This window comes from Sus scrofa, chromosome 9 (assembly GCF_054392235.1).
Source record: "Sus scrofa isolate SSC_HxYL_T2T_F1_AM1 chromosome 9, Sscrofa_HxYL_maternal_Yorkshire_Landrace_v2.0, whole genome shotgun sequence".
NCBI classification, from domain to species: Eukaryota; Metazoa; Chordata; class Mammalia; order Artiodactyla; family Suidae; genus Sus; species Sus scrofa.
Window position 1 is genome coordinate 125,585,730 of NC_139391.1, and position 18,246 is coordinate 125,603,975.

Sequence of the window (18,246 nt, forward strand, 5' to 3'; positions counted from 1 at the left end):
GTGTGTGTGTGTGTGTGTGTGTGTGTGTGTACAGAAGCTCAGGTGCACACATGAAAGCACACATGTTCCTTGAGCCTTTCACCCAGAGCTCATGGCCAGCACCCTTTCTATCTCCACGGTCCTTGCTGATCCTTGTTCCTGAAGCTGGGAAGAGGGGAGGGCACTCGATGACTATCTGATGGGCACATTAGTAGGACAGCTGTGCTTAGTGACACTTGTAAGGCCAGTGTTAGTTACTTGAAGCAGCTATTATATCCCTTCTAGAATATCCAAATGCTATTTTTATTAGTATAAACTAACACTGAGCATTTACTATGTTCAAGTCATGTGCTGGGTCCATTTAAATATGAATGATGATAGTTCTCTTGTGTTGCAGTGGGTTAAGGATCCGGGGTTGTCACTGCAGCAGCTTGGGTCGCTGCAGTGGTGCAGGTTCTGTCTTTGGCCAAGGAACTTTCATATGCTGCGGACACAGGAAAAAAAAAACAACACATATATATGAATTATGTATTGTCTTTGGGAAAGGTCAACCCAACTTTAAAACATTCAAGAGAGGAGTCATTGTGTCTCAGCAGTAACAAACCCAACTAGTATCCATGAGGACATGGGTTTGATCCCTGGCCTTTCTCAGGGGTTTAAGGATCTTGCATTGCTGTGGATGTGGTGTAGGCCAACAGCTACAGCTCTAATGCGACCCCTTGTCTGGGAACTTCCATATGCACATATGCTTGTGCTTAATTTATAATTCAATTGCAATTTCAAGGCCACTGCTCAATGGTAGATGGAATTGCTAGATAGTACTTAATAAGTTGACCATCCCACAGCTGCAGAGAGGAGAGGACCAAGGAGATAGGAGCGATGGGGGTGGCTTTTGAAATAGTTCCAGCTGCCTCTTCTTGAGCCCCCCTCTCTGGAAACATTATGTAGATGTACCTGGGTTGGAGTTCTGGCTCCTCTCCTTGCTAGTTATCATCATTAAACTCTTTCAAAGCAATGATTCCCATCAGAATGGCTAAAGTTTAAGTGGTAGTTTAGGTTGTTTATTTGAGATTTTTTCTTGTTTTTTGAGGAAGGCCAGTATTGCTATGAATTTCCCTCTAAGAGCTGCTTTTGTCGCATCCCATAGATTTTGTGTAGTTGTGTTTTCATTGTCATCTGTCTCAAGGGAATTTTTAACTTCCATAATTGGCCCATTGTTTTTTTAGTAGCAGGTTGTTTAGTCTCCATGCAGTCATTTTTTACTCCTGTGGTTGATTTATAGTTTCATGCCATTGTGGTAAGAGAAGCTGCTTGAAATAATTTCTGCACTCTTAAATTTGTTGAGGATAGTTTTGTGCCATAGTTACGTGGAGTATCTCAGAAAATGTTCCATGTGCCCTTGAAAAGAATATATATTCTGTTTTATGGGGGTATAAGGTCCTGAAAAGTTCAATTAAGTCTAACTATTCTATTGTGTCATTTAGGATCTCTGTTGCCTCATTGACTTTCTGTCCAGAAGATCTGTCCATTGACATGTGTTGAGTATTAAAATCTTCTACTATTTTTATATTCTCATCACTTTCTCCCTTTATGTCTGTTACTTTTGTATTGTGTATGTGGGTGCTTCTATGTTAGGTGTAGATATGTTGACAAGTGTAAAATTCTCTTCTTGTAGGTCTTTTTATCATTATATAGTGTCTTTTCCATCTTTCTTTATGGCCTTGGTTTTAAAGTCTATTTTGTCTGTTATGAGTATAGCAACTCCCACGATTTTGTCATTTCCATTTGCATGAAATATCTTTTTCCATCCCCTCACCTTCAATCCATATGTGTCCTTTGCCCTGAAGTGGGTCTCTTGTAGGCAGCATATTGTAGGCTCTTGTTTTTTTTATCCAGTCTGCCACTCTATGTCTTTTGATGGGAGCAGTCATTCCATAGACATTTAAGGTAATGTTGATACATATGTACTTATTGCAGAATGGCTAAAGTTTAGAACTTGACAGTAGCAAAAGGATCAACAGGAACTCTCAAGCACTGCTGCTGAGAGTATGAATTAGTACAGCCACTTTGGGCAGTATTTACTAAAGGTGAACACACATACACCTCCTAAGCCAACAATTCCATAGCCGGGTACCTGCCCAAGTGAGGTTCATGCATATGTGTATGGCCTCTAATCTCCTTAAAAGAAAAGTCAGCAAGATAACCCAATCTTAAAAATGGACAAAAGGATATACCAATGGCCAAGAAACATGTAAAAAGATGCTCAGTACCATTAGTCATCAGGGAAGTGAGAGTAAAGCCACAATGAGATATACTTCCACTGGAATGACTACAATGAAAAGACCTGGCAATACCAAGTGCTGGGTACAGGGCAGTTATCTACCTTGCTCCTGGGACTGTAAATGGGCCCACCACTGTAAAACTGTTCCGCAACTTCTGCTAATGCTACACATACCCAGTAATTCTACTTAAGGGTGTATACCCAACAGAAATGAGCTCTTGTGACCACCAAAAATGTACAGAAACATGCAAGAATATTCAGCGAAGCTTTATTCCGAACGCCCACAAAACTGGGTCCAACCCAAATGTCGAGTTGAATATCGAGGCATAATCATGCATTACAATGCTACTGAGCAATACAAAGGAGACCAAGATGTTGTGACACATCCACCTAGATGGATTTTACATGATGTTGACAAAGAAAAGTCAGGTGCAAGATTACATACCATGTGATTCCGTATAAATGCAGCTCTAAAACAGGCAACAGCAATCTAGAAGGATAGAAGTCAGGATAGCAATTCCTCTGTTGGACTGTGGGGTATTTACTGGGAGGAGGTGCAGGGAATGTCCTACATTTTGATCTGGGTGGTAATTACGTGGGTCTATATATACAAATTCACCTCGTTTTACACATACGACGTTGCACTTAAGATGGAATGTAAGCTATACTTCAACAAAAACTGGAAAGAAAGAAGAAACAAAGAAAGGAAGGGACAGATGAGAAATCAACAAATTTTTCCCCTCTCATAGCAAAATGATACCATCATTCTAGAAAACAGGCAATTTCTTTCTTTTTTTTTTTTTTTTTTGTCTTTTTTGCCATTTTCTTAGGCCGCTTCTGCGGCATATGGAGGTTCCCAGGCTAGGGGTCTAATCGGAGCTGTAGCCACCAGCCTAGGCCAGAGCCCAGCAGTGCGGGATCCAACACCACAGCTCATGGCAATGCCAGATCCTTAACCCACTGAGAACAGCCAGGGATCAAACCCCCAACCTCATGGTTCCTAGTCAGATTGGTTAACCACTGAGCCCTGACGGGAACTCCAAAAACAGGAAATTTCTTAAAAAGTTCAGCCTTCACCTCCATGGGACCAAACAATCCACCTTTAGGTATTAATCCTAGAAAAATGAAAATGTATTTTATACAAAAACCTGTATATGAATATTTATACCAGCATGATTCATAATGGCCCCAAACTAGAAATAACCCAATGTCTTTCAACCATGAGTGGGTAAACTGTTACATATATACATGGAAAACTACTGAGCAGTGAAAAGGAATAGACTATGACATATGCAGCAGCAGGGATGGATCTCAACGGCATGGTGCTAAGTAAAACCCAATCTCAAAAGGACACGTCCTATATGACTTCATTTCTGTAACATTCTGGAAAAGACAAAACTGGAGGAACGGACAACAGAGCAGTAGTGGCCAGAGTTTAGGGACGGGGAAAGGTCTGACTACAAAAGAAGCAGCACAGGAGAACTCTTTGGGGTGTTGGAATTATTCTGTATCCTGAGGCTACAAATATGTAACCATGCATAGACTATACACCTCAAAACGTGATTTTTTACTGTATGCAAATAAAGAACAATTTAATAAAAACAAAACCCTTAAAACACAGATCCATCATAACACTCTGCCCTCTCTTCATGGGCCCCAGCCGTTGCTCCCCTGAGCTCAAGCAAGAAGGACAGTTGGCAGAGACCTCAAGGACGAGGGCAGGGCTTGGCTCAGTGCAGAAAAGCATGGGCTTAATTTCCTGTCCTTCTGTTCAGAGGGCTTTAGAATCATCACTGCCCTGTGAAATGCCATTAGCTCACTGTCCATATCCATGTGTTTGCCTCTTAATCCTTAGACCTCACCGCTCAGAAACAGCTGAGCGGCCCGCAGGACTCCCCAAGGGAGACTTTGTCCTCAGAGGTCATGGCCAACGTAGAGTCACATTGGGGACACAGAGGAAAATTTATCACCCGCTAGCTCCATCTTACCCATCACCCAGCGCTCCTCCCAGCTGGTGAGGCGGGGGTGTGAGCTGTTACCCATCCCCTGGAGAGAAAGGCAGGCCAGGGGCTTCACAGTCAGTAAACCTCGGTTGTACCGAGTGGCCTCCGTTCCCCACAAGCTCGAGCCCCATCACTCCCTAGTGCGTGTTCTCATGACAGCTGCTCTGCTTAGAATGCCCTCCTCCCCACCCAAGACCTGGCCCCTGGAGTGTTCGGGACCCTGCTGAGATGTCACCCTCTCCCCCAACCCAGGCAGAATATATTACCTTGTCTTCTGGCACTTTGCACCCTCAAGTTCTGTTGATTCTTCCCCAGTGGTCCCCTCCTCTCCACCAGCACCTCATCCCCTGCCCTCCACTTCAGTGCAGACGCCTCACCTGGACTCTTGCAACAGCGAGTGGCTAAGCTGTTACAGGCCACCTTCTCTGCCCTGACCTCCCACTTCTCCGATGCTCCCTTAAAACTGAAAACCTCCCTTGAACCCCCCTCCGTGGGGTGGGCACACAAGAACCTGCCAGGCCAGACCATTGCTACTCTTCTCACCTCCACCTTCTTCCCAGACTTGTCCCTTACATGCCCGTAAAACCCAGCCTCCTGCTCTTCTGCGCCTCCAAATCCCTGCCCAGAATGTTCTTCCGACCCCCCTGTCTATTTAGGAAAGATCCTCCTCCAAAGCCACCTCCTGTGACCACCACCCCTCCTTCCATCTCCCCGGGAACACTCATCGATTCAACCAGTGCTTCCTGAGCCCCCCACTTGCCGGAAATCAGAGCAGTGAGTAGACTGGATAAGGCCGCTGCCCTGGGGGAGCGTCCATCCTCCTGGGCGAGGCTGAGGATAAACACACCCACGCGGAGGGTAGTTTCAGAGTCACCAAGGTGGCAGGGCCGGTCATGGTGGCCTCACCAAGGAGAGGCCGCGTAGGCAGGGACCTGAAGGAAGTGCTTCTCCTGTGTTCTTGAGCATTTTACATTCCTTATGGTCTGTCCTACCTGCTGCCTGATTTGGCAAATCAAAATATGGCATGGCACATACTTATACAAAAAGACTGTGCTTTGTTCATCTGAAATTCCAGTTTAACCGGCTGTCCCATGTTGAATCAGACACCCCTACACCCAGAGTCTTCCTGCCCCATCATTTCAGGGAACAGGGACTCCCATACCCTCTGGGCCCTGCACCGTGTCTGGCTCATAGGAGGTACTCAAAAAACAATGGAAGACTGAGCAACAGCACTCATTACCCTCTACTGCATTTTGGGTTGTATTTTTTTTTTTAGGGCCACACCCCCCACGGCATATGGAGGTTCCTAGACTAGGGGTCAAATCAGAGCTGTAGCTGCTGGCCTACACCACAGCCACAGCAACACAGGATCTGAGCCGCGTCTGAAAGCTACACCACAGCTCATAGCAATGCCGGATCCTTAATCCACTGAGAGAGGCCAGGGATCGAACCTACATCCTCATGGATACTAGCTGGGTTCATTAACCACTGAGCCACAATGGGAACTCCTCTATTGCATCTTTTTATTTGCATAGAGTCTCCTGGACACAGTAACCTCCTCTACGGTGGGGACAGTGCTGGATGGCACACTTTGGGCCTAATGCAGGGCCCAGAGGTGTCCCACGGGGGGCCTGAGGGCTTTAGCTGCCCTCCTACCATTTCCTCCCGCACCTCTCTGCATCATAACAAAACAAAAAAAAACATTTCTAAATGTGGTGAGATACGTAATGCAGAAAACTGATATTTTCTCAATCTCATATGCAGGAATCAAAGCATCTTTGCAAAACGTTGCATTTTTATTGGTGTGCGGTCTAAGGAGAAACCATTCCATCCAGTTCCCTGGATGTCTGCTCCCAGCCAGACTGGCTGCCCTAAACCTCTCCCCTATTGGAACTGTGGAGCCAGCTGAATAGCTGGTGGGTAGGAGTTTGTTGTTTGAGCAAAGGGTATGAAGAGATGGGGGGGGGTGTCTGTCTCCCCACCAGACTGGGTGCTCTGTATTGTTCCCAGGCCCTGCATGCAGTGGCAACTCGGAAATGCAGGTTGAAAGCCTGCCTATCAAGAGCAACGGATCAGACCTGACCTTGAAGCTCCCCCCTCAGGAGTTCCCATTGTGCCTCAGCAGTACCAAACCCAACTGGCATCCATGAGATGCGGGTTCCATCCCTGGCATCACTCAGTGGGTTAGGGATCCAGTGTGATGTAGGTTGCAGATGCGGCTCGGATCTGGCGTAGCCGTCCCTGTGGTGTAGGCCAGTAGCTGCAGCTCTGGTTCGACCCCTAGCCCGGGAACATCCCTATGCCTCAGGTGTGACCCTAAAAAGATTAAAACAAAAAAGGTCCCCCCTCACCCCCTCAGCACGCTTCCACCAAGGTAGCCTGCTGCAGAAGCGGAGCCCTATTGGCCTCAGGAGGTCAGCAACGCCACCAACACCCAGCCTACGCCCTGGACTGGTTCAAAAGCAGCAGCCCGGGAAGGGTGTGGTCTAACTGCCCAAAACCTTCTATGAATAAGCCCAGTCTTCACTCTCAGTTCATGAAAGGAGCCCTGTCCCGGGGCAGCCTCAGCCCCTGTGGGTTTCAACTTAGAAGGAGAATGTTGTTGCTTGAGTCTCTTTTGAGTTTTAAAAAGGACAAGGAAGGGCACTGTGTAAAGTGTTTTACTTCTTTTTTTTTTTTTTTTTTTTTCATTACTCCAAGCTGTTGGCTATTGAAAACCTTGCATTTACCTGTGAATTGCCAGTCTGTGTTTATGTAAAGACATGGAGGGTCAAAATTATTTTCATTTTCCTTGTGCATTTCTCCAGAGCTCAGCTTTGCAGTGAGCATCTTATATTTATTTCTGTGTCATTAGGTCATTATACGGTGCCTCTTATAAGCAGAGGTGCTAAAAGCTGCTCTTCCCAGCTTTCTGTGGGGAGTCAGATGAACCAGGATGGCAGCACAGAATTCAGACCCACCAGAAGTTCGACGGGGCCTCATTTATCCACAGAAGCTGGCCCTGGATGAGCACATCAAATTTATCCAGGACAATGAGCACAGAAAGGAGCATTGTAGGTAATAGTGTCACCTACTAACTCAGAGACAGAAAAGTAATTAGGGGCACATTGTTTACTTGCATGCAAGGAAAGGCAACAGCAGATTTATTTCATATATCAAGGGCCAAGTTAGGAGTTAAATGCAAAACAGAGGAGAAAAGGGAGAAGAAAAAACTGAAGACAAGTTGAAAATAGTGACCTGTGCCTTTTCTAGGGTCAGCTGTTGATGAGCAGGCAGCCAGCTAAGGAGGTGGTCTGGATGTTTGCCCTTGGCAGCTGGACGGGTCATCAGAGCAGATAATTCTGGTCATTGATGGATTCTCCGGAGCCCCTGGGAGCACAACTGTGCTGAGAATGTGACAAGCTGTCTCTGTGTTGCATCCGCCCGTCTCCTGCTACTCCACGACCCTTATAAAAATTTCTCAGGAACAGACAAATGCAAACAGCCTAAATGTCCAACAAGGGCAAACCTGCTAAATAAAGCGTAGCTGCAGCAGAGGATACCAAAGATCTTTCCAGATGTTTTAGTAATTTAAGACCTTGCAACATGGAAAGGTGTTCATGATATAGGATTAAGTTAAAAATGAAAAAGTAGATTTCAAAGACTGTGTATAGGAAATTCTGGGTAAAGACTGTAGCATAAACATATGTGTGTGCTTTTTTGGCTCCTCCTCAAACCCTACTAAAACACTCAAGGGGTTTTTTTTTTCCCCCTAAATAAAATAAGCTTTTTATTAGAAACATAGCAATGATATTAATAAGCACAGATTCTCTAAAAAGGATAACAAGTAATTGAAAACTTGCTTTAAAGCGAGACTAAAGGAACATAAACCTGGGCCTGTAACTAGGGCCTCAGAGGGCGTTTTCGAAGGCATACAACAGGGAGGAAGAAAGAAAGTGACACAATTTGGAAGCGCCCAGGATGAGTGATCCACCCAGGAGGGCCCAAGGAGAGTCCCAACATGGTATTGAAAGCAAACAAGTAGGCAAAAAGTCTAAGTGGGAACAAGTCAGAAGGCTCCAGGGAAAAGATTTCTTAAAGCACAAGTGTTGGAATCACTGATGTGTTTGAGTTTACAGAGAGGAGGTATAGGCAGCTGGCTGAAACGTTTGGATTCAAATAATAATAACAAGGACAACTAAACCAATAACAAAGAAAAACAATCATTAACTCAAAAGAAAAAAACAAAACAAAAAAAAAAAGATAATCAGAAATGGACTATATCCATCAGGGGCCAATTAGGGAAGAGAAACTAGATGGTAATTTGGAAGGGTTATTAACTATAACAGTGGATTTTAGAAGGGAGGGATGGGCTAGTAAAAAGTGAGATGAATATACAAATAGTAGACCCCAGAGGCAGCCTCCACCCGCTTCAGTTGAGATGAAGAGCCAAGGATGTCCCTCCCTTCCCTGGACTGAGGTCCAGCTCACTGAGTAGCAGAGAAGTCTCAGTGGTGCCAGGACGAAGGGACTTGCTGGAAATCTCTAAACTTGTTTAGGACCCACCCTCTAGGGTGCTAGAAGAAGCCATTTGTGGAGAGGTGTCTTGTTCGAGACAAACGGAGGTTGCGGGGTACCCTCCTGCTTCTGTGCACTGCAGGAGCCATCAGAGAGGGGCATCTGGGAACCCAGAAGAAAACCCGCTTCCTTCTTGCAGTGTCTCTCTGGCGCCCTCTGCTGACAGAGCTTAACATGTGCCACCCAGCGGAGGAAAAATGTTTAAAAGGTCCAACGTGATTTTCGCACAGCAGGCAATGAAGGGTAGATTGGAGCTGTGAGGCCAAAAATTGATAACATGGACAAAGATCTTTTTAAGATTATTGTGGAATGAAATGAGATAATATAATGGGATGCCCTCAGCACAAAACTTGGCAAAAAAAAATAGGAGTTCTTAGTTAATGGTAGTTCCTATACCAGGTGTTTAATTGGCTGTTAGCAAAGAGCGCTTTCTGGGTCTTCTTGAGCAGATAAATGACTTATTAAAGGCAACAGTTTCAAGGTTTCTCTTATATCATCCAAGAGACCACAGGAATTCAACTGTGAGGTATGTGAGGATGTACCGGGGTGGGGAGATACTCAGATGAGAAAACCCACTTGCAGACTATTGCAGGAGTTTAGGAAAGAAATGAGGCGGGCATGGGTGGGTGGTGCCCCCCCCAAAGAAACACTAATGTGCTGGCCCGACTGGCCTCAGCCATGGTGGTGGGTGACCCACCAGGTCAGAGAGCGGTTGGCCTTTAAGGAAAGATGCCTTAAAGCCCAGGACCTACCCACACAGAGTGCCTTAGCTGGAAAGCTCTGGGCTGTATGTAACAGAGATTGTGACTGGTCATTGCTTAGAAACTTACGCAGTTGGAAATAGATGATTGGGTCAATTCAGTGGCTCAGAAAGGATCCGGATGGCAAGAATGTGCAGCTCCTGCCATTCACGCACTGCTGGCACAAGTGAGCATACATTGGTACCAACCCTTTGGAAAACTGGCACTCTCTGCTACATCTGGGCATAAACCTATCTGATTGCCCAGCAGCCCCACTCCCAGGTAACCCACACAGTCTTCATAGCACTGAGCAGTCTTCAGTGCTCCTCATGGTAGCACTATTTGTAATAGTCCAAATCGAGAAACCATCCCCATGTCCATCAGGAATAAAAATGGATGAATTGTAACATATTCTCCCAGTGGAATTCTCTTCGGCACTGAGAATGAATGATCTACAACTACACACAACACATGGCGCTCTCTCACAAACAGAATGTTGAATGCAAGACACCAGACACAGAAGAATACTGTGCATTCAAAAGATGACGTCTCAGGACTTTCCCTGTGGCTCCCAACAACAACAACAAAAATGACTTCCCAGTCAGCGTCCAATCAGGTTCCATCTGTATGACACACATAGCAGGCCAGCTTGTCTATGAGGTTAGATGTCAGGGTGGTATCTGCCCTTGGTGGTGATTAGAAAATGCTAGTGATCCAGGTGTGTTCAACCTATGCAATTTCACAGAGCTGTATAATTATAATCTTCTTATATGGTATATATCAGAAGTTAGGGGGAAAATTGTCTGGGACTTCATTTTTCCTTTCTGTCTTCTTCAAATGGTTGGCCCTGTTTGTAGGCTTCTACCTTCATGGTTATAAAGTTGTGGCTAGATTGCACACAAACTTCTTCATAAAGATGCATCCAAAGGTAGGAAGTTGGCCATTTTTCCTTATCATTCTCCTTTTAGGAAGGAGGGCAACCTTTTCCAGAAACCCCCCCCCCAGGTCATTTCTCCTCAGATCCCATCAATGGAGATTGGTCCTAAGGCCACAGTCTAGGAGCATGGGAAGCTGGAATGACACCTTCTGGTATGTCCAGCCCCTACCAGAGGCTGGAAGGAGAAGAAAGCATGAAAAAATAATTATTAGAGGGGTAACCGATAGCGTCTACCCCGTATAATGAGTCATACATGTTGCTGAACCAGTTGATCACTGGCCAGATCCAGAGAGACAGAGCTCCTTTCTGATAGGAAGGGCAGGGCCAGGTGCGAAGAGGATCCTAGGTTATCAGAGAGCCACGTCCAGAGGGTACCAGCAGGGAGAACTGGACTTGGAATCCCGTCTCTAGCCCTGACTCGACTCTAACCAGTTGTGTTACGATGGGCAACTTACTTCACCTTTGGGCCTGTTTCTACATCGGTATCATGAGGAGCCTGGGCCACATCCAAAGGCAGCACATCCTCGCGTGGAACTTGGGTTACTTCGAGGTTCTTCCAAGAAGACACTGAAATGCTTTTGTTGCTGACATCAGGTAGTGTTGCCCAAGTGTAATTATTAAGGGCTTTCCCTTTCGGTGCTTTTGAGGTTGGTTTGCTTGCTTTTGTAAGCATTTTTTTTTTTTTTTTTTGTCTTTTCTGGGCTGCACCCATGGCACATGGAGGGTCCCAGGCTAGGGGTCGAATTGGAGCTGTAGCTTCCAGCCTACACCAGAGCCACAGCAATGCCAGATCCAAGCCACGTCTGTGACCTACACCTCAGCTCACGGCAATGCCGGATCCTCAACCCACTGAGCGAGGCCAGGGATCGAACCCACAGCCTCATGGTTCCTAGTCAGATTTGTTAACCACTGCGCCACGACAGGAACTCCTATAAGCACTTTTTGGAAGCACCATTCTCGTAACAATTCTCCATCCTTCTGACATCCTCTGTGCTCCATCACTCTCTCTCTCTCTCTCTCTCTCTCTCTCTCTCTCTCTCTCTCTCTCTCTCTCTCCCCCTCTCCCCCCTTTCTCCCCCTCTCCCTGCTAGACCTAAACAGGGAGTAATCTCTCTCCACTTCCCTTCCGCCACACTACGTAAGTACTAAGTAGATGCCAAGAACACACTCAGATGGCTTTTTATATATATAACCAATACTTTCCTAGAACTAAACAGACATACCTGCCTGAGAATAACTTAATAATAACTGACTTTACTAGTTATACAAGCACCACAATTAATAATGATGTGACGTTAGTTCAACTACCTGTGCATCTTTATTCAGTGATATGTAAAAATTCTGCAGTCTCAGTTTACCAGTTCAGTGTTCAATCCATTTTATTTTCAGTCAACAAATATGTATTGAGCAACTACTGTGTACTAGACACTCTACCGGATTCTACGTATACAAATATGAATAAGACAGTCCACACCCTCAAAGAGCTTTAAGTCAGTGTGAGAAACAGGTGATTTCAATATAATGAGAGGAAAGAAATGATTCTAAATCTGTACGGATGGACACACAATGCATAAAGATTTAATTTACATGGCAATAGCAGCACGACATGACAAAGGAGAGGAGAGGGGAGGAAGCTATATAGAAGCAAAGCTTTGTGTCCTGTTAAAATAAAATGGACATTCATTTGAACGACACTGTTATACATTAAGAGGTTAATTGCAATCACCAGGGAAATCGCTAAGAAAATAACTGAAGATATAGATAATAAAAGAAACCAGGGAATTAAAATGATGTACTAGAAAATACTGATTTCACACAAAAGAAGGCATTAATGGAGGAAGAAAGGAAGAAAAGGTTGTAACACAGAGAGATAACAAATAGCAAATAACAAACAAATCCTACCTTATCTGTAGTTACATTAATTGGATTAAACATTCCAATTAAAAGACAGATAATTGCTGTACAGCAGAAACTGGCACAACAGGGTATATCACCAACACTTTGATAAAAAAAAAGTTTTAAAGCAGATACTGGTAGAATGGATTAAAAAAAAACATAATCCAACTATATCATAGGTGCAAAAGATATACTTTAGGGGAGTTCCCGCCGTGGCTCAGTGGTTAACGAATCCGACTAGGAACTGTGAGGTTGTGGGTTCGATCCCTGGCCTTGCTCAGTGGGTTAAGGATCCGGCGTTGCTGTGAGCTGTGGTGTAGTCGCAGGTGCAGCTCGGATCCTGCGTTGCTGTGGCTCTGGAGTGGCTACAGCTCCGATTAGACCCCTAGCCTGGGAACCTCCATATGCCGTGGGAGCAACCCTAGAAAGACAAAAAGACAAAAAAAAAAAAAAAAAAGATATACTTTAGGTTGAAAGGAAAAAAATGAAAAAAGAAATTCCATGCAAAGTGTAACCAAAAAGAGTTTGGATGGCTTTACTAATATCAGACAAAACAGGCTTTTAAAAAATTTTGCTAGAAACAAAAAAATGAAATTTTATAATGATAAAGGGTCAGTCTATCCAAAAGTCGTAACTGTTATAAACACATAGGCACCTAACAATGGTGCCACAAAATACATGAAGCAGAAACTGACAGAAGTGAAGGGAAAAGAGACAATTCAACAATAATAGTTGGTGACTTTAATACACTCCCACTTTCAGTAATGGATAGAACACGTATGCAGAATATCAACAAGGAAATAGCAGACTTAAACAACGCTATAAACCAGCTAGACTTAGAGACCTATAGAACATGCCACTGACACAAACAAAATATGCAGTCTTCTCAGGTGTAATAGCATTCCAGGATCGCTCATGTGTTAGCCTCTAACACAGGCCTCAATAGATTTTACAAGACTAAAGTCATACAAAGTAGGTTTTATAACCACGATGGAATGACATTAGAAATCAATAACAGAAGGAAATTTAGGGAATTTGCAAATATGTGGAAATTAAACCACCAACTCCTAAACAACCAGTGGATCAAAGAATTAACCACAAGGGATATTAGAAAATGAAAACAAAGCATAAGGTACCAAAACTTGTAGGGTGTATTTAAAGTATAGAGGGAAATTTATAGCACATGTTCATATTTTAAAGATCTCAGAGTTCCCATGCTGGTGGCTCAGCAGGTTAAGGAGCCAGCACGGTCACTGGCGTGACTCAGGTCACTGCTGTGGTACAGGTTCGATCCCTGGCTGGGAACTTCCATGCCATGAATGTGGCCAAAAAAAAAAGACAAAAAAGAAAAAGATCTCACATCACTATAAGGTAGAAGGATGTGCCGAGACCTAGGGGAGCTGAGAGATGGGATACGTAGCTTTTCCATAAAGATAACATTTTAAAGGATGAGTAAGGCTGGAGGAAGGTGGGAAGGGAATTCCAGACAGAGAACAATTTGAACACATAGGCACAAACTAGCATGGGGTACGCAGGAGAGCTTCTCACCGTTCACTATTTTCAGAATGTAAAGTGTGTGGCAGAGAAAGCCATAAGGGCAGGTGGGTCCCAGCCCTGGGAGGTTTTGTATGCTCTGCTGAGAACCTTGGGCTCTATTCTTTGGGTCACTAAAGGGTGATAAGCAGGTGTATCATGGGGTTTAGATTTCCCTTTGGAAAGATCATTACAGGTACAGTTTTCTATATACATGTTCCAGAATGGATTGCAAGGGGTGGAAGTGGAAAGGCTGGAGACAGCGAAGCCAGAAGAGGGATCATTGCCATAATCCAGGGGGCAGAAAAGGGAGCCTGAATGGGAGCAGTGGTGGAGGCTGGAGGGAAGGAGCTGGACTCAAGGAGCCTTTAGGAGCCAGGGTGGGCAGCACTTGGTACTGACTGGAGGTGGGAAGAGGACCATGCATCTAGGGTTTGGGTGAGTGGTCACCATAGTGAATAAACACCAGAAAACCGCAAGAGAAACGGGTCAGAGGCTGTCTTGTCATTGTCTTAAACTGTTCCCCCCCCCCCTTTTTCTTGTGCATTGCCATGGAGGAAATGCTATCCCCGTCTTGCCAGGGATTTGCTAACCTCTTTGAAAACACCTGCACACAGCCCTGATGGGCCCCCTGCAACTGCCTTCCCTGAGGGGCCCCCTTGCCAGGGTGTCTTGCTTCCCTGTTTCTCCCACATGGTCCCTCAAGACACACCAGGCTTGGCAGTGAGCTCTTGGCTCCTTTCTCCCTTGGCTCATGGGATCTTTTCCTCCATTGTCCTGGGCCACCCCTCTGTTCCCAGAACAGGACAGGGTCACAAACTGCAGGCACCTGATTTCCCTCATCCACATGTTTTATTCGGCCTGCCCTGGATATTATAGATCTGTATATTCTTAAATGTAAAGATGTTTGAAGGAAGGACTCAGATTCTCACATGTTCCCTTGAAACCTCTGGTGGTTTCACCCTTGGTCTGCCCTTCTCATTTCCCTTCCTGCTCAGCAGCCTCAGGCTTCTGAATGTTTAGGCTCCACTAGAAGAGGAGAGGCAGCAGGTGTGGTCCATCAGGGGACAGAATCTTGACAGAATAGGTCATTGGCTTTCCTGTCCCATCTCTCTCACCCTTAGGACAGGGCTTTATAAAGAAATGAGTGGTTTCCTGTAGAATGCCTTCCGAAAGAATAAAAATCTATTATCTATCATGTTAGACCGAATCGTATGGTATCATCGATACTAAACTAGTTTTGGCCCCCAAGGATGGCAATTTCTCAGGGTTCAACTTGTTAACACGATCCTGGCTCAGTCCCTAGTAGAACAGTGGTTCTCAGCCTGGGTTGCAAATGGGGACACATGAGCTTTTTAAAAATACCCTTGCTAGGACCTCCCCCTAAGACAATTGCACTCAAATCTTTGAGGCTGGGGACGGGCACAAGGATATTTTTAAAGCTCTTGTGCAGCCAGATTAAGAACCACAGCTTTAATACATCCCCGGGTCAGTCATAAGAGAGGCTCAAAGAGTCTTCAGCTTAACTCCTTAGCACATTACCTGTGGGTGATGGGAGCTGAGTTTGAGGAGCCCAGAGCTTCCATGTGGCTGCAGTTACCTCATGCAGTAATAAATGCAATTACTTCATGCACTAAATTGAGTTAATAAAAAAGAAAGAGCTTCCATCACGGCAAGAAAAAAAAAAGGGTACAAAATACCTATGTACGTATGGTACCATTCTAAACAGATTACAAAATGACTGCCTTGTGGGAATCAGCAATCTGGAATCTGCAGTATTATCTCTGCCAAACCTAGTGAAGAGCCCTCTGACAATAGAGAAAGGCACAACAAACTGGAAAATGTTCAAAGACGTAGCCATGGATGGGCACTCGAGAGCATATACCACAACAAAGCATGCATTTTGGCCTGGCTAATTAAATGATTTCAGCCATCTATAGGGCAGTTAAATGATACACACTTTGTGAGCTGTTAACTCCTTTGCATCCTTAGTAATTCCAGGAGTTTCGCTTTCCCCTTGATGTCTTCTTTTTTCTGCTTTTAATGAGCAGATTAAAAAAAAAAAACTAAATAAATACAAAAAGAGAAAATAGCACATATTACTTTGGGGGTGATGAAAATGCTCTAAAATTAGATTATGGTGATGGTTGCTCAATTCTGTAAATGTAATAAAAAACCATTGAGTTGTGGACCTTAAAATGTGAGTTTTATGGTATATAAGCTATAGCTCAATAAAGCTGCTCTTTTAAAAACCAAAGCATCATACTAGGGTAAAAAAAAATAATAATAACTGAAAGATTTCCACCACTTGGAGCAGATGCATTCTGAATCTCTTGGCAGAGAAGCTGGGTGCTGGGGGGGCGGTGGCAGTGAGTGTGTGTGTGTGTGAGAGAGAGAGAGAGAGATGCTGTCCCTGAGACTTAAATGGCATTGACAGAGGTACCAGCGGGAAGGGTTAAGTGGGCAAACCCCGATGCCATAAGCAAGAGTAGGCTAGGAGTGGCTCCACCAAGCCCGGGGCAAAAATGAGAGAAAGGAGTTTGCCCAGTTGGGAAAGAGATGCAGAAGCAGTGTCCACGGAGAGCCCCATGCAGGGAAAAAACCTGCCCCAGAGCCAGCAGGGAACGGAGGGCCGCTTGTGCTCCTCTAATCCTCCCACCAGCCCTTCCCAGGCTCCTAGCACCTTGGACCAGCATGAGCTCCCCTGCAGGGTCCCTTCAACTTTCTTGATGCAGAATTGCCCAGGAAAACACGCACAATTAGAAAGGTCAGGAGAAGTTTCCTGAGCAAAGGGCCTCTGAGAAAGATGTAACAGTTATGCAGGTGGGGGTCCCACAGGAAGGGCACTGCCCTTGGCTGGAGGGGAAAAGCAAATCCCTGCTCTGATTTCAACTCAGTGCACTTCAACTCATCAGGGACGGGGCCCGCGTACCCTAACTGAGGCAGGACACAGGTGGACACAACGATGAAATAAAGTCCATCTGTGTCTTTAAAAGCCCTGCAGTTTAGGAGTTCCTGTGGTGCTCAGTGGTTGACGAATCCGACTAGGAACCATGAGGTTGCGGGTTCGATCCCTGCCCTTGCTCAGTGGGTTAAGGATCTGGCGTTGCCATGAGCTCTGGTGTAGGTTGCAGATGCAGCTCGGATTCCGGGTTGCTGTGGCTCTGGCGTAGGCCGGTGGCTACAGCTCCAATTAGACCCCTAGTCTGGGGAACCTCCATGTGCCGCGGGAGCAGCCCTAGAAATGGCAAAAAGGAAAAGGAAAAAAAAAAAGTTTAGGGACAGGGAAGAGAGAGGCAAAGGGGGAGATTAGACCTGACACCTAGAACCACAAGCTATCCCAGGAGTTGGGAAAGAAGCATCATAGAAGCCTTGGCAAAGTGCGCAGACCGAATCAGTGTGGCCTCTGGCCGTCCTATGTCTCAATACAAGACTGTGCGCTTCTCAAGGGTGAGGACCAGGCCTTCTTCGTCTTTGTGGGGCCCGAGGTCTAGCTCAGTGTGTGGCACTTGGTAGATACTCGTTGAAGGAAGGAGGGAGGGAGAAAGGGAAAAGGGAGGCTAGGAGGGGAAAAGGAACGAACAATTCTCCCACAGTGAATCATTTTCTGAGGATGTTTGTCTTTAAATTCATATAACACCGCCTAACTTCATACTTTCTGTCTTTCTCCCTCTTTTTTTTTTTTTTTTATGCTTTTTAGAACCGCACATGCAGCATATGGAAGTTCCCAGCTGGGAATCAAAATGGAGCTGCCAGCCTACACCACAGCCACAGCAACACAGCAACACCGGATCCTTCACCCACCGAGCGAGGCCAGGGATCGAACCTGCATCCTCGTGGATATTAGTCAGGTTCCTTACTGCTGAGCCACAACGGGAACACCTACTCTCCTTCTCTTTAGCCACCTGTACTTTGCTCACCTCGGTCCTCCCTTCCACACTATCTTCCTGGACCTTGATTCTTTCAGTGATCACATAGTCTATGCTGCATAATTTAAGTTCCCCATAGTCCTTGCACCTCTTTCCTATGTGCTAGGCATGTAAGCTCTTTGAAGGCAGAGTCCCCTTCTTAAATCATTGCATCTCCCACGGTACCTAGAGTATATTGACTGTTGATTGGTTGAGAAATAAGGCCCCTCACAGGAGGAGGGCACAGAAACTCATACAGTGGAGTGACAGGCACGGTGCTAGGGCTGTGCAAACACATGCAAACAGCCTGCATAACGTGGTCTAGCGGAAAGAAAACGGGGCGGGGGGGGGGCAGCGCACTTTTGCTCTCTGAAAGCCGTGGACACAGAGGCCCCAAACCCATGACTCTCCG